Source organism: Botryllus schlosseri, chromosome 12, assembly GCF_051294905.1.
Source record: "Botryllus schlosseri isolate E-star chromosome 12, Bs_hap1, whole genome shotgun sequence".
In the NCBI taxonomy this organism is placed as follows: domain Eukaryota; kingdom Metazoa; phylum Chordata; class Ascidiacea; order Stolidobranchia; family Styelidae; genus Botryllus; species Botryllus schlosseri.
Window position 1 is genome coordinate 19,173,335 of NC_137247.1, and position 16,485 is coordinate 19,189,819.

A 16,485-nucleotide genomic window follows, 5' to 3' on the forward strand; every position below is an offset into this window, starting at 1 on the left:
TACACTTTACCAGCTAAATGTTGGTGAGTTCACTAACTAAAAAGGTGATTTCTCTGACTTGATTCCAAAAGGACCGTAACAGAACTTCGTTAGCCCCCCCCCCCCCCTCCATAGGGCGATAAAGCAAACAAACCTCTGCACCCCTCAGACCCAACTCCCCCGATATAGGCTACCTCTTTACCACTACTTTTTAGCACAAATTGTTGGACTCTTTAGTTAGTCGGCTTATTTCGCGAAAAATTTCAATCATTCATGATTGGATCGGTCAATATGATTGGGAATTGCATAGATATTGCTTTCAATTTTTTATCTCTCTCTGCTCATGTATTCAGATATACCGGTAAAGCTGAGTGAGGTGTCTTGGAAAATATAGGGCCCGTAAACAATAATTGAACATATTCGGGCGGACCCGTGGGTATAATGACTTCGTTACGTAATGATATTTCGTGGCCTGTCTGCTATGTCTAAAGATATTCAAATCGCCCATACGTACTAAACTAAAAGATGCACACGATTTCAAATCGGTATTTCTGCACTGGCAATTAATTTTTCTCTGCGAGATGGCATTTTTTGTGGGATTCTGAATGCCAGGACAGGAACATTTGGCGCCAGCCATTTAGGCGCCTATGGACAATTAAATATATATGTATATCGTATATAGGCTATATCGAAGTCGGTCAGCCTAAACGCCGTCCTTTTCCGCCAAGGTTTTCTCGTTCTGGCACTCTTCTCGGAGCAGCATGTTACATGGCCTGAAACTTCATATGTCTTGGTGCGTCATTGTGTGATAATGGCTGACGCCGAGATGCCCATTTCTATAACTCATTCGTATTATTTCTTGAAGGAAGGGTATCCAATAAGCAAGAAACAAGCGACCAGGAAATGGCACGCAGCGCGAAAATTTTTTGAAAAATTTGCCTAAATTTTCAAAATATTACTCTATAAGTAATGTAAATTCACGAAAAAATTATAAGCCCCCTTCGAGCTCGGCCCCCCATCCCAATTGGGGGTTTGGGTGTGGCAGTTACGGGCATGAACGCCAATATAGCCATTTCAACGCACCATCACCCCCCCTATCGCCCCCTTCGTCCGATTTCGCCCTCCTATCGTCCCCTTGGCTATTTTCGCCCCCCTAAACCGACAAATCGCCCACGTTGGGAACCACTGGTATAGCCTATTCAAAGACTAGGACTTGCAGTCTTTGTTAATCATTTGTTCGACTCAAGCAGCTAAGTTACACTACAAATATTTTACTTTTGTCAAGTGGGAAGCAGCGTTTGGTTGTATTTAGATCAATTTAATAATTTTACAAAACCAGACAATAATGTATTTACACTGTCGCGGTGTCAATGGCATAATTCCAAAATTTGCATCAATTTGTGACTGCATCGCGAATATTCATATATCGATTTTTTTCCTCTGTGCGACTGAATTGTAATTTGCAAATAACGTCCAATTTTATCTATGTCAGGGGTGGTCAACCTTTTCGGCCAAGGAACACATGAGAATTATGAACCATTGCGCGGGTAGGCCACTGGAATGTTGATAACCCTTTTCTAGTCGTCCGAGAGGAGCGAACCGAATTAGGTAACATTGAAAACAATTAGACTTATATTACTATACGCTTCAAAATTTATAACAATTATGTCATGAAAACTTTGTGCGTAATTGTGCAGTGTGAAGTCGTGCTCGGGTCGCACGAAGAGTAGAATTTTTTAAGGTAATGTTTAGGGTTAACATACGTCCGTAATTTCCCGGACATGTCTGGAATTTCACCGTTCACGCCGCGTCCGGGAGGAAACTCTAAAATATACAGAAATGTCAGGAATTTTGAAGGCTTGGAATAGTTTTTCGTAAATTAACGTAAACGATATATTATTTATGGGAGATTTATGCCGCTTGAAATTATTCTTCGCGCCGTGCGCGATTCAGTATCACATTAGACCAGAGGTCTCAAACACGCGGCCCGCGAGAGCATTTTGTGCGGCCCGCAACGGCATTTTGGAATTTCAAGTAATCAACATATATTCAAGTGACATATCCTTTTTAGATATAAGAACTTAAAGTTCGTCCTAAAACTACTGTAAAAATCACTAAAATCACAACAATTTTGTTTAAAATAGACAGGGGCTACGAGAAATCTCATTGGAAGCACAAGAGGTAAGACCGCTAAAAAGGTTAAGAAACAGTACTATTACAATGGCTCAATAATGATTATATTGAACTTGTTATTGATATGTTCCAATAATAATAGGGTTACCAAACGTCCTCTTTTAAGAGGATTTGTCCTCTTTTTTGACTTTTTTGAAAGTGTCCTCGGAGGACGCCCTTTTGTCCTCTTTTTTGAGATTTTGTCCTCTTTTTTGAAAATTTAGGACATATTTGGAGAAAAATGCGAGTGATATGCCGTAAATTAACACAACAGTGAAGCTCCGCGGCGGGTATTTCGGACTGGAAGACGGTGCCTTAGGCTTTGAGGGTAAAGTTGACCTTTTTTTGTTTTAGTCAACCACCTATAGGTGCTAAGCAAAGTTGAGAGGAAAACGGTATTTTGAGCTCTTTTTTTTAGTCAACCGATCACAAAGTGGGAAAAATTCACCGATTTTTGAGAATTCTTCTCCGGTTTTGCAAGTCTCAAATTTCTGAAAAAGTGTCCTCTTTTTAGATTTCCAAAATATGGATTTAATTTGACTTTCGCAATAACAATAGCTTATACTTACAAACGACTATATCAAAACCGGGATTAGGCCACACCGCTCAAATGCTCTAATCTAATATCAGATCAATCTTCAGAACATTTTAAAATATTCCACATAAAATTGTGTCACGTCAAAATTCCCTACTAGCGGCAATATAATAACGCGACAGTTTGACGATGTCATGATGCTTCCTCTCGTATGATGTCTTTACCTCAATAATTAAATAAATTAGGTCCGGCACGAAATCAATTTTATTCAAATATTTTAAAACGTGATTTTTTCCGCGTCAAGAATGAGTAATACAATAGTAAATTACATTTCAACGACGTTTGTGGAATGCCTGTAAGGTCCGTCAAGCAAGGCCTACTTGGATATTATGCATCGAAAATCCCTATTATTGATGCTGCGGCCCGCGGCGTCATCAAAAACGAGGAAATTGGCCCGCGAGTACATTTGAGTTTGAGACCTCTGCATAAGACAGTGATAGTGGCTCGGAGGGGGTTGTTTGCCTTTATTCTGGGGTTTGCGAGTATGTTGAACGTAATCAGCTTCCGAAATAGACCGTGAGTAAGTCTGGGCAAAGGTACTGTTTGTTTGTTTGTTTTGTAGTATTCATGGTGTTTGTTGACTACTATGGTCAATGGTCATTTACACCAGGCCGATATTCTTCATTGTTGTCCCGTAACTACCGACTTATAGCACGGCCCACTTCTAGTCCTACGCGGATGAGGTGGCGAGGAGGAGCCTAGATAAACCTCCAATACTTAGTTATTTGAATTCTGAAGTCGACCCCGGTCGGACTCGAACCCACAATCTATTGGTGTTGCAGCCGCGGACACCGTTTTTCAGTAATCAAATTTTGAGTTGGGCCACAGAACATTTTCAAATCAGAAATGGAGTTGCGATCATGAAAGGTTGAAAACAACCGGATGTGCAACCTGCTGGCACGGAACAGCATTTAGGCTCATAAATAGTCATATCCGGGTGACATGACATGGCTTTACACTGTATAATTACGTTCCCTGCATTTTCGAAGTCATCCGCACCAGCTCTACCGCTAACTATGATGATGTGGGCGGAGAGAGGGTCAAAATTTGATAATAATATACGAAAGAACCAATTTAATAGACTGATTTCATTCACAAAATTTACCGACCAGATGCATATAGAAACCAGATGTATCTAGTAAGCCCCCCAGAAATTGCATCGATTACCCTATGGTGGGCTCAAGATCAGTGTTTATTTGGACGAGAGGGAGCTGAAAAAGTGTTGTTTTGGTCCTGGTTACACCGACCTAACATTATAGCGGCTCCTGATCCAGATCGTGACCATACCTCCGGTAGATAGGCTAATATTTGCTAGTATGACGTCATATTGACAGACAATGTGTCATAGCTTATTTTGAAATCCGCTAGTGGGCGCTAAAGGGTGTCCGGAATTTGCTCCACAAGAATATGGTAACCCTAATATAGTTAGACTCAATTCTGTAAATTACGCGTATTTACAATTTTCAGGAAGGGGCTCCAATACTAAATGCAACAAATCGAGTGACAAAATTATGCGAAGTGCTGAGAGAAATTTCAAGTCAAACAAATCTGCTACGAAATATTCTACTTTATGGTCATATACGAAGATCTGCGATAAATGTGGATGGCCTCTGGTTACGACAATGCGTTGGAACTGATGTTTCAGTCATCATCAAATTTCGCGGTCAGGCTAATCAAATTTGGGTTGGCCTTGCAATTTTGCCGGATGTTATAACTAATTTCGAGAATTACCTCGTAGGCCACACATTTGGCCTGCGCGCCACGGGTTGGCCGCCCCTGATCTGTATCGTTATTATTACCAGTGATTGATGGTACTTGAAAATCCTATTGAAAATCATTCCAAAGCAATTGTTTTCATGGTAAAGAAGTTGAAGTCGGAGTCAGAGTCAGGGTCACAAACTCCGACTCCAGTCAGTATTTTTTCCACGACTCCGACTCCGACTCCAGTCACTATATTTTTCACGACTCTGACTCCGACTCCGACTCCATCAAGCGAAAATTAGCCAAATTCCGACTCCGACTCCACATGCAGCCCTGGTGCTGCCAGAAAAAAAATCAATTTGATCCATCGCAATAATAAGAATAACCTACAACAAGTCCTCTGGGTCATTGTTATGGTCTAATTCAGAGGTCTCAAACACGCGGCCCGCGGGCCGCATGCGGCCCGCCAGAGCATTTTGTGCGGCCCGCGACAGCATTTTGGAATTTCAAGTATTCTACAATATATTCCAGTGCCACATATCTTTTTTAGACATAATAGCTTGAAGTTCACCCTAAAACTGCTATAAAAACACTGAAATCTCAACTAACTACACTATCACATCACTTTCAAAAGCTACCATGCGATAGAAGATCAACTATTACGTCACATTTCTAGTTCATGATGATAAAACATGACCCGTTGATGATTCGTGACTGAAAATATTGTCATTTGGTTTTGTGCGATTTTTCGTAAAATTACTCGATTTCAGATTGACTGGGTGATTAAATAAAAATGACTCGAGTTGAGACGAGTCAAACGTTAAAATCGGAGAAGGACTTGCGACGCGGAACGGTGACTTGGCAATCCTACGGACGTAACAGTCTATGAAACTGTCATGAGGAATAGCAATATATCGAAAGGTGGTAGCTTGCGTTGCGTAGGGTATATATATAGCTATCTAATCAGGTCAGTATGGCATCCATTGGCATTATGTGAGCCCCGTGACGTATAGTTGGATACATGCTAGGTGTTGTCTGATCTCATTATCCATGTTATTATCGGTGGCGAGTAAGGTAGTAGTACGCTCCACAGCCGTAACACCAATGAATTCATCGGCGATTGGACATTTCTATTTTTAACCAGGGTCCGTAGACCCCTTCGGGGTACGGAGCACCACATCACGGGGTACGAGATGCATTGTGGAATTAGGCCTATATGCTGGGGAATATTTTCTCGACCAATTTACTCAACTGGAAAATGGTCTTCGCGCCACGCGCGATTTTACGTGTAGTGGCTTTCTAATTTTAACATAGGTACAATCAGAAATTGTGTTGAAAATGAACGGGGGCTACGAGAAGTCTTATTGGAAGCACGAGGGGTATGATCGCTAAGGTTAAGAAACAATGCTATCACTATGGCTCAATAATGATTATAATCAAGTTGTTATTGATATGTTCTAATAATAATCGAAGGCAAAATCTGACGCTGATTTAATTTGACTTTGGCAATGACATAGTAACAATAGCCTACTTATCACGACTATATCAAAACCCGGATTAGGCTACACCGCTCAAATGCTCTGATATCAGATCAATCTTCAGTAGATTTTATAATATTATGCATAAAATTGTTGCACGTCAAAGGTCCACTAGCTGCAATATTATAACCCGACAGTTTGACGATGTCATGATCAATGCTCCCTCTAATTTTTGACACATCTGCCCAGACTCACCAACTCACTGCGCAAACCCTTGGACTACAGTGCGTAACGACTAAAAAAAAGGTCATCACTTCGGATTTTTTGTGCGCAGCTTAGATTTTCTGTGCGCAGAGACCTTGTCAGTACTGCGCATTTGCGCACGAGCGCAGCTTAGAGGGAACATTGGTCATGATGCATCCTCTCGCATGATGTCTGTTACTCATTATTTGAAGAAATGATGCCCGGCATAAAATCAATTTTATTCAAATATTTGAAAATACGATTTTTTTTCCGTGTCAAGCGTGAATAGTAGGCTACAATAGTAGGCTAAATTACATATTCACGATGTTTCTGGAATGGCTGTCTTCAAGCTCCCGTCAAATAAGGCCTACTTGGAAATTCTGCGTTGAATATACCTCTTATTGGTGGTGCGGCCCGCGGCGTCGTCAAAACTAAGAAATTGGCCCGCGAACCCGTTTGAGTTTGAGACCTCTGGTCTAATTGGACCTGATTGTGCGAAAAAAAGTCGCTATACTCAAACGATTTGGTGCTTCGCTTCAAACATACGGGATATCCGGAAGCTAGAAAATCCCGACGCTCAAACCTTGCTTTGCGGCAGATGGCGACATAGAGCAACATCCGAGGCTCGGATTTTAGCGCGAGATCACATCCAGATATCCATCGTAGAAATCAAACCAGGCGCAGCAGTGGAATACCGACGCTTGATCACGATCGAGACTCCTCATCGGCGGCCGATCCAATTAATCCAAGAAACAAGTCGGCAGATCAGGAATCCCACAAACTAGAGAATCTCGGCCTAGTGTAAACTTGGGTTGCCATCCGTCCGGAATTTCACTGTTTAAACTTGCGTACGGGAGGAATCTTTAAAATATGCCTAAATGTCCGGAATTTTGAAGGCTGGACGTAGGTCCTAATTTTTTCGTAAATCAATATAACAAAATTATATTAGGGAGTATATATGCTATATGATATATTTCTTCGCGCTACGCGCGATTTACTATCACATTTATTGTTTTTAATATGATCACTAGCACCCTCGCAAAAACTGCAATAAATTATAAATAACCCTCATGTACTGAAATAAGCCTAATTGTAATCGCAATTATAGGAGAATGGTATATTCCTAGAGATGGTTAAGGCCGTTTAAATGTTTTATTCAAAGATAGTGGTTCCAAATATGGTGCTCGTTTCCCTTTATTCTGCGGTTCGCGAAGATGTTGAACGTAATCAGCATCCAAAATATCCCACGAGTAAGTCTGGGCAAAGGTCCTGACTTCTTTTAGTCATCAGCTCGTCAAATTTTAATCTGAGCCCCGGAACATTTACATCGAGATGGAGTAGAAACCATAAAATGTTGAAAACAACTGGATGTGGGGTGCTTATAAAGCCCCGTGGCGCGCACAGTCACATACTCCTGAATCTTGTTCGTGACCACCCGTGGTCTATAAGCAAAGCTTTGCTAGTGTGACGTCATATTGAAAGACAATGCGCTCATAACTTCACAGGGATGAGACTTCACAGGGAGTTCACATTCACAATTGAAAATATATAGGGTTAATATGGCTCCTTCGACGAAAAGGGCTTCCGACGGCAGTGATAAACAGACGAAGAATATCTTAAACAACGACTACATCGTTATGCAGCCATTTAAAGGTCGGTGGCGATCATCATCAGATTACCCATTACGTACCAATCATCTATATCAGGGGCGGGCAACTTCTCCGCGCGGCGGGTCGGATAGGAGAACATGGAGATAAGGCGGGTCGGATTCCTGAAATTTTTTATGAGTTTGGGGAACTCCCCCCGTGGGTGCGCGCTACAGATCCGTCCATCCTACCCTGCACTACTCTTTGTACATACAATCCAGTGACGCACACATTCTAGCAGATGGTAACGATATCTAGTATCAGGCGACCAACTCACGGGCGAGCCCAAATCAGTGATATGAATGTGATAAAAAATCAGTGCGCATGAGGAATCCAGTCGCGCGAAGCGCAAAATGTTTTTTAATAAATGAATGACTTTGATCAATGATATTAATGCTTGTATGAGCAAGTGGTTTCCCCGAAAATTTACTGCACGTAATTATAATTTTGAGCATTGATCATGCCATAAGTATATTGTCGCAGATTATTCACTTCGGGCGGGTTAATTCTTATTAATTACTTCATTCAAGACTCCTGCAGCCCCACGACCTCGGGCGATTCTGGTGTATCTATGATACTGTATTCTGACAATCAAGACCCGTGCGTAGAGACACTGAATCGCGCCAAGCGCGCGAATTTTTTTAGTTTGAATCCTTCTACCCGGAAATATTCTACTATTTATAGGTATTACGAATATTCTGGAGAAAAGTGGTTATGGCATGGCCCCATTCGCCACTGGCTACGCCAGTGCGGTGGACATCAGTTGCATTGGAAGGCCGCTTTGTCTTGCTAATGTTGATGGTCGAAAATGCTTGCGCCCAAATGCCTGTAGACGGCGACGCGGGCCACATCATCACGTAAGACCGCAAACTGTCAGCGGGCCGCACAAAATCCCGTCGCGGGCCTGATCCGGCCCGCGGGTCGTATGTTGCCCGCCCCTGATCTATATCTACTTGCTATAACTGTTGACCCGACGACGATTTCGAGGGTTCCAGCCACTTCATATCATATACATCAACTCTACTAAGTTAGGGTTGCCATACGTCCGGAATTTCCCGGACATGTCCGGAATTTCGCAGTTCAAACTGCGTCCGGGAGGAATTTCTAAAATAAGCCTAAATGTCCGGAATTTAGAAGGTTTGAAATAGGATCAAAATGTTTTCGTAAACCAACAGAAACGATATTATTTTTGGGCAGATTTACGCCACTTGAAATTTTTCTTTGCACTGGGCGCAATTTAGTGTCACATTCGTTGTTCCACCACCCTCGCAAAACATGCAATCAAAAACTATTAAAAATAACCATCATTTACTGAAATAATTAAGTCCAATTGTAATCGCAATTATAGGATAACTGTATATTATTGGAGTCGGTTAAGGCCATTTAGATGCTTCAGTCAAAGATATTGGCGCTAAACCTGGGGTCGCTTGTCTTTATTCTGGGTTTGCGATGATGTTGAAAGTAATCAGCTTCCAAAATAGGCCTGGAGTAAGTCTGGGCGAAGGTGCTGATCGTTTTTCAGTAATCAGCTTATCAAATTCTGAACTGGCGGGCTACAAAACATTTTCAACTTAGAAATGGAGTCGCGACCATGAAAGGTTGAAAACCACCGGGTGTGCAACCTGCTGGTGCGGATCTGCATTTAGGCTCATAAATAATCTTATCCGTGTGACATGAAATGACATGACTTCACGGGTCCGTGGACATATTAGCATGCGACACAATAGCAAGCGACACTTGAGCATGCGACACTTGAGCATAGCGACTCGTGGGCATGTAGACACATGAGCACAGAGACATATTAACATGAGGACATATTAGCATGGGGACACATGAGTATAGGGACACACGAGCATGGATACACGTGAGCATAGGGACACATCAACATGGTGACAATTTAGTAAGTGCCACTTGAGCATGGTGACACATGAGCATGCGATACATGAGCCTTTACGACACATGAGCATGGGTACACAAGAGCATGGCACACATGCGCATATGGACACATGGGCATGGGGACACAAGAGCAAATGTGCACATGAGCATGGGTCACGTACGCATTCGACACTTGAGCATGCGACCCGTCTACATGCAGACACTTGAGCATGCGACACGTGGATAAGCAGACACTTGAGCATGCGACACTTGAGCATGCGGCACTTGCGCATGCGACACTTGAGCATGCGTCACTTGAGAATGCGTCACTTGAGCATGCGACATTTGAGCCTGCGACACTTGAGCATGTGACATTTGAGCATGCGACATTTGAGCATGTTAGACTTGAGTATGCGACATTTGAGCATGCGACACTTGAGCATGTGACCATATAGATTTGTGTGAAAAGCTTCAAAAATCGCGGTAAAACGATAAAGGTTGTCATTGCTCCACATATATTGGAATCGCGTTTACACGTATCAGACGAACTAAAAGAATACATCCTTTTGTGAGACGAAAGCGATTCCAAATTCGCATTTCGACACGGGACTTATTATTTTATTTTGCGGGTCTCTTTTGATAGGGAAGTTTTACGTGCCGTGGGTGGGTAGGGGGAACATTAGGGTTCGAAGTGGGTTAGGGTCCATGCTGTGGTTAAGGTATCCCAAGATTAGGGTTGGGAGTGATGGATATTAGGGTTGGTTAGGGTTAGGGTTAAGGTATCCCATGATTAGGATCGGGGATTATGGGTATTAGGGTTGGGAGGGGGATATTTGGGTTAGGGTTATAGGGTTAAGGGTAAGGTATCCCAAGATTAGGGTTAGGGTTTGCGTTAGGGATAAGGTATCCCAATACCAGGGTTAGGGTGATGGATATTAGGGTTGGGGTTAAGGTATCCCAAGATTGGTTGGTTAGGGTTAGGGTTAAGGTATCCCAAGATTAGGGTTAGGGTTTGCGTTAGGGTTAAGGTATCCCAAGATCAGGGTTGGGGTGATGGGTATTAAAGTTGGGAGCGGGGATATTAGGGTCGGAGGAGGGGAGATATATTATGTACGGACTGGTATAAATCCATGATTTTGACGCTAGTTAACTGCACACTAATATATGAAAAATGCTCAAGTGTCGCAGGCTCAAGTGTCGCATGCTCAAGTGTCGCATGCTCAAGTGTCGCATGCTCAAGTGTCGCATGCTCAAGTGTCGCATGCTCAAGTGTCGCATGCTCAAATGTCGCATGCGCAAGTGTCGCATGCTCAAATGTCGCATGCGCAAGTGTCGCATGCGCAAGTGTCCTCATGCTCATTTGTCATCATGCTAATATGTAACCATGCTCATATATCACCATGTACAAGTGTCAACATGCTGTAGTGTCCCAATGGTTATGTGCCCCCATCAGAGATGAGCGGATTTGAAATTTCTATGTCCTAATCCCATCCAAATCCGAACCTTCAAATCCAAATCCAAATCCTAATCCATAACTTTTTCATATTCAAGTCCATGTCCAATCCTAATCCGATTCCAACTGGAAATTCAGAAAAAATACCAATTTATGCAATGGAGGGATTCGAAAATTTTCTTTCACAACCAACGATTCACTTGATTCAAGATAACTTAGTAACCATAAGTACATTAACAACTGATCTGAATAAAGTTTGTCGCCATTCGCCACACGACATTTCAATCTCCCAGAATATAGGTAAATCCAATCCAAATCCTAATCCGTTCAGAAAAAAATGTCTAATCCAAATCCAATCCAAATCCGAGAAAATTTCACAAATCCTGTTTTTTCAAAACCTAATCCTAATCCATGCTCATCTCTGGCCCCCATGCTCACGTGCTACCATGCCCATATGTAACCATGTTGATTAGTCTCATTGCTAATGTGTAACCATGCTCAAGTGTCGCATGCTAATCTGTTTCCATGCCCATGTGCCCCCTTGCTCATGTTTCACCCTGCAGATATGTCCCCATGCGCATGTGCCCCCATGCTCATGTGTCCCTATGCTTATGTGTTACCATGCTAATGTGTCCTCATGCTATAGCGTCGCATGCTTAACTGTCGTTTTTCATTGTGTCGCATGCTCATATGTCGGGCAACCGACTTCACGATATATAATTCCGTTCCCTGTATTTTCGAAGTCATCCTCCTCCACCGGCTTTACCGCTAATATGATCGAGTAGGTAGGTGGAGAAAGGATCGAAATATTAAAAATATATGCAAGAATTAAGATTATAGACCGATTTCATTCACAAAATATAACTACCAGATACATATAGAAACCAGATGAATACAGTAAGGCCACAGAAGTTGCATCGATTACCCTATGGTTGGCTCAAGATCAGATGGGTTTTTGGACGGGTGGGGGCTGAAAAAATGTTGTTTCGACCCTGGTTACAACGCACAACCCCATAAATCCGCCGACCTAACAATTATAGCGGCTCTTGACCCGGCTCTTGACCATTTTTGGTCGATAGGCAAAGTTTTGCTAGTGTGACGTCATATTGACAGGACAGCGTGTCATATCTCATTTTAAAATCCGCTAGTGGGCGCTAAAGAGTGCCCGGGATTTACTCCACAAAAATATGGTAACCCTATACTAAGTGCAAATCGTCCGTAGGCTCATACTACATGTTTTTCGAAAGTATTTGAACAATCATAGCATAATTATACAATTACCGTTTGAAAAAAAAAGGTTTTTTAACAAGGCATTTGTTTTAAAAGTTTAAGTGTTTGAAAACCACGTTTGTTTTAAATGCAAGCCTACCTACACACATGCATATTGCAATTTTTCTTACTTTCATTCAAGATGCTCGCTCAATGGTATTGCTGAGTGACAATCGCATATAGCTATACCAGTGGCTTTCAAACTTTTTTTTTGACACTCACCTCTTTATAATAGTGAAAAATATCGCGCTCCCTTGTGGTCATATCACAAAATGCAACCAGCATGCTAGCAATCCCAACGGGTAATTAGATGGTATGGAAGGCTATGATTGTTGATGCTGTTGACTTATGATGTTGACCTTAAAAATGGAAGATTTTGACCTAAAAAATCAAACTTTTGATATTTTCTGACCTTACAAAAACTAAATTTCGGTTAAATTTTGACCTAACGTATGCAAATTAGGTGTTTTCCCACATAATGTGAGAATTGTACTACTTATCTTCATTTCTGGTTGGAACTGTCTGTCCTTTCGAAATAGTTTGGGCAGCAAAAAACTATTTTGACTCAAAAACTGGGAAATTTTAACATGGAAAAACTTTATTTTAACGAAATCTGGCCCCATGAAGAATTCCATTATATAGTTACATCCCGCATTATGGTAGAAATAATTAAATTCGTTGTAGTACAACGAAAGATACTTTCCTACATTCTCGGGTAGAAAGTGTCTGTCCTCACTAAGTAACTTGCTAAGAATGGAGAAAGAACGTTCAGCAGCAGCAGTTGTTAGCTGTCAACACTGAAGTTGTGAGTACACTGCGACACACCGTGTTGCTTCATTCTGATATTTTGTGTCTACATCACAATTTTTCACCATTCGCTTCTCGATATAAGAACCATGCACTGCTCACGCAGTCTTGCTTCAGTTAGGATATTGCGGTACGTTGAGCATAACACTATACAGATTGTAAGTCACGTTGGGACGGCCGTGTTTACTGCTTACTCACAGGTTGCCGAGAATGCATCAGCTATTGGAGCGGAGCACGGACCGAAGTCGGACTGGATATCCGGTCGCATTTTTTTGCATTTTTGGCCGGAGCCGGACTTCTGTTACGGCCGCAGTCGGATCTTGTTCGGATTCGTAATTTTCCGATGTGGTCAAAATCGCTATTGAGGGTATTGATGAGCATGAGTATTGTAATTGTAACCAGAGGTGGTCAGTAACGAAATACTTCTACTTTTTCGAAGTACTCAAGTCGTTTTCCTCTACTTCTGGTACTTACTCAAGTAGATCTGGTTTTCGCTACTTCTACTTCGTAGTATTTTGTGATCTACTTACTTACTTTTCGCTATTTTCAGTTTGTCAAGTAGAAGTAGTTTAATCCTTCAATCAGGAAGATAGCCTGAGGAATTTCGGGGCTGTTTTCAAGGAGTTTCAACATTTAATTTTCATAAAAGTTGAGTAAAGCCCAGAATTTTCGTCGCGCTTCGCGCTCAGTGGATACGGAGTAACCATGCAGTATGATTTTACGAAACTAGGCCCACGGTGAATATAATTTAGGTAGCGGATTGACGTGGTTCCGTTCACACTCCATTGTCGCCCTTCCCCCATGTGAAATATTTCATCACAGTATATATGGCTCATCATAACGTTTGAAACTGATGTTTCGCAATCTAGCATTTACTTATCATATCGTAATCTAGCATTCCATGGCGTGTCCTAATCTGGAAAAGTGGACTCTGACATTTTTTAGTTCTAGAGCTGTTTAAGCATACTACCTTTGAAACTTTCTGGACTAAAGACATGGCATACATTTTTTGCTTTCAGAAGTAGTATTTGTATTTCACTTTCAATTCCCAGTATCATATACTTTTAGTTCTAATCAATATCAGCTCTGTTGTCTGGATAACAGACATGTTGAAGTATAAAAACAAGTGTAGTAATGCCTTTAATTTGCGGAAATAAAGCTACACAATATGGCATTTTTACGATCCATCATATTTTTTATTCACGTTTACTAGTCGCGCAAAGTGTTTGCACCGTATCCTACACAACTTCTCCGTATTGCTCTTCGACTAAACTACGGGCCTTATAATATTGGGGAGTGGGCCATACCATGATATTTTCTAAAACGTGCTGTTCGATCAAACAGAGGATTAGTATCGCATTTCCATATCAATACTATCATTTTCCACCCATGATGGGGACGAATGCTGATGCTGTCGAAAATTGAATACCTCCTGGTATGCATCAATATGAATCGGGCTCGGCACCTTTTGCGTAGTTCAATTTGCACCTTTTGACAATCCCTGCGAACAAATTACGAGCGTTTTCATAACTACTTACTTACTTGAGTAGATTTAAAGTCAGTCAATTCTACTTCTACTTCAAGTAGTTTTAGGTTGCTTACGGAAAAAGTACTTCTAGTCGTACTTGAGTAGATTTTTTCGTCGCTACTTCTACTTCTACTTGAGTAGCCTTCTTGACTACTTTGATTGTAACTACCAACCACACGCCGGTATATCCGCCAGTGTTTAATATAGAGCTTTGAGTTTTGTATTGTCGTGTTTCTTTTGTTGCAATATTCAATATATAACGTGAACCCGTACTGTATGATCTAGTCACTAGTGTTTTGAACTTTATTGGAAATAGGTCTTCGTAGAGGATTATTATCGGAATTTTTCGGATTAGATCTCGGTCATTTGAAGAATCCGGCCTAGGATTCGGATCGGAATCGGACCAGAGAATTTATCGATCATCCACACTCAGCCATGGCTGCAGGACTTTCAACCTACGCACACGAAATGACATAACAAATCTGTTCTAAATTATCATTTTGATTTTAACTCTGATTTGGGTTACTCGACAAGATTAATGTTTGTGAAATTACCGTTGTTACTAGCTCAGGGGTCGGGAACCTACGGCTCTTTTGATAATAGGATCTTTGTCAAATTTTAATTTGGCTCCCAACATTAGCCTAATATATATCAATATTGCTGCGACTTATTCGTGAATTTTCATAATGGCTGAAATCAATATTTTTGTGGTAGCTGAGACAAGTCAATATGAGGCCAAGCCGGTGGTGTAGTCAGTGATTTTTAGGGGATGGCCTTATGCGACTCGCGACGTTGCTGCATTGAAATATCGGATTTCAAGATGCACTGATTTATCAGCTATAAAAAGCAGAGTTATGACGACGCCTGTATGATAATGAATTGTCAAATCCTAGTTTTCTTCGTTATCATTGGCGGGAAACGAACCCAGCGCAAGTGACATTCCCAATTACAAATTCAAACGCCAAACAGATCCATCATTATTCCCGATTATTACCCAGCTTGGTGAAATGTAGGATTGCAGCGCAACAATATGTCACCGCATGAAAATGGAGATAGAGAAGTAAAATTAGCAAAACGATATCGGTTAACAATATGCTCCGTCGCAATTACGGTACGACTTTCTCGCACGCGCTGCACGAATTCCTTCAAATGTCGCTCAACGTAAAAAGTGTGTTACTAAAAAAACAAACAGTAGATTCACATTGTCACTGTTGTCTACACTTGTTGCTTGTAATTCCAAATTTACGTGCAAATTGTCCTAGATTCGGAAATAAAATTTAACTTATGTAGATGGCGAATGTTTCAGGGCCTACCGTCCGCGGCTAAACTGTGTCGCATCCTGAACTGCCAGTTTCCATTGTGTCGCATGATCAAATGTCGGGCAAGCGGTTTGATTAGTGCGGTTATTATAGCACCTCGAGACAAATCCTGTAGTGAACTTAAATTCTTTACCACAAGTGCGTCACGAATCTTCAATTGTGACGTCGCAGAATATGGATATTGTTGTATCGCTCTCTGGGGATTACAGTTAAAATATAGGGCCAATATGTGCTCTTTTGTCAATAAAAGGTTACCGGCTCCTGCTATATAATTACAGACTGCGTGCGGTATTTCTGCTTGGATATTATTATACATCGAAGAATATGAGAAGATAACCATAGCGCTGTATCTACGGAAACCTCAATAGAAAATCGCGAACACTTCCGTTTCCCATAGTCACATCCAGCCCATCAATCCAA

The 16,485-nt window shown here is 41.5% G+C and overlaps 1 long non-coding RNA gene across 1 annotated transcript; it reads left to right on the forward strand.

Annotated features, from left to right (window-relative positions):
- Nucleotides 1-10,513: 10,513 nt before the first annotated feature.
- On the forward strand, nucleotides 10,514-11,008 carry LOC145451604 (uncharacterized). The gene is made up of 2 exons (XR_013918962.1): nucleotides 10,514-10,580; nucleotides 10,718-11,008. It is a non-coding gene; the product is annotated as an uncharacterized LOC145451604 (long non-coding RNA).
- Nucleotides 11,009-16,485: the final 5,477 nt, after the last annotated feature.